Here is a 1,389-nt window from a genome sequence, read left to right on the forward strand (position 1 = left end):
CTACGAAGTGTCAATGCTCTTTTACACATTTACGATTCGGGACGGTACTGTGTCTATTGTAGTCCTAGACTCATACAATTGTCTGAATCTAATTGAAACGTCATTTGTTTGTATTTGCTGTTTTATTTTGCTTGTAATTTCATCCAGTTTGATGAGGTGAGATGAATTCTCAAGGTAGTTATAATTCGGATTCCTCTTAACAATTTGAATACTGAATACTTTTGGTATAATTCACAGCCAGTTGTATTTCTTCATTTATGAACTTTTTATTTCCATGTCCCAGTTTTTAATTGGATTATTTGAATTCTTGGTGTTAGGGTATTTATTGTTGTTGGTGGTGTTGTTTTAGTTTCGATGTTTAGAGTTTTGGGTGTGTGTGTGTGTGTGTGTGTGTGTGCGCGCACACACACACACACAATTTATAATCTAGATACTAACTATTTATAAGATGGTTAGTTTTCCCACTCTTTAAGCTGTCTCTCTGCTTGAACAATTGTGGCCTTTCATACATAGAATCTTTTGGATTTCATAATTACCAAGTATCCATTGTCAACTTTATTTCCTACCTTGTCAGAGAAGTAATTCTCCTGTGTGTATAAGATGAATTACATTCCTTACTTGCTCATATGACAGAATTAAGGTATCCAGGCTATGTTAAGGTCCTCGATCCATTTGCTTTTATTATATTGTAATTTAGCCCCTGTACCTCCAGTATCTATATGACTTTTATAATGAAAGAATACTGGGTTTTGTTAAAGGTCTTTCCTGCATCTAATGAGATGATCAAGTGTTTTCTGACCTATGCCTAATTATATGGTAGGTAGTATTTATTGACTTATCTTCATCAAAGAGACAGCCTATATTTCACTTATTGAGTCTTTATCTGCTTTGGGTACCAAGATAATACTAGATTTGTATGAAGAATTTGGTAGTAATTTTTCCATTTCTAGTATACAAAATAATTTGAGAAATTTTAGTATTAGTTATATGAAAGTCTGGATGAATTCTAAGGTAAATCCATCTAGTCATGAACTTTTATTCATTTATTTGGGATTTTGATTGGGAGATTTTTAATGATTCCTTTTATATTATTAGTTTATGTTGGTCTATTAAAATTGTTTGATCTTGGCTTAACTTTGGTAGATAATATTAATCTATAAATGTAGACATTTCTTCTAGACGTTTCAGGATAGTGGAATATAGCTTTTCAAACTAAATCTTTATGATTATCTGAATTTCTTCAGTGTCTATTGTAATGCCTCCCTTTGCATCTCTAATTTTATTCATGTACGCTCTCCTCTCACTCCTTTGGTTAATTCTTCTAAATGTTTGTCAATGTTGTTAATATTTCAAAAAGCTAACTCTTTCTTACCTTAATTCTTTGTAATT

The sequence above is a fragment of the Rattus norvegicus genome, chromosome 3, assembly GCF_036323735.1.
Source record: "Rattus norvegicus strain BN/NHsdMcwi chromosome 3, GRCr8, whole genome shotgun sequence".
In the NCBI taxonomy this organism is placed as follows: Eukaryota; Metazoa; Chordata; class Mammalia; order Rodentia; family Muridae; genus Rattus; species Rattus norvegicus.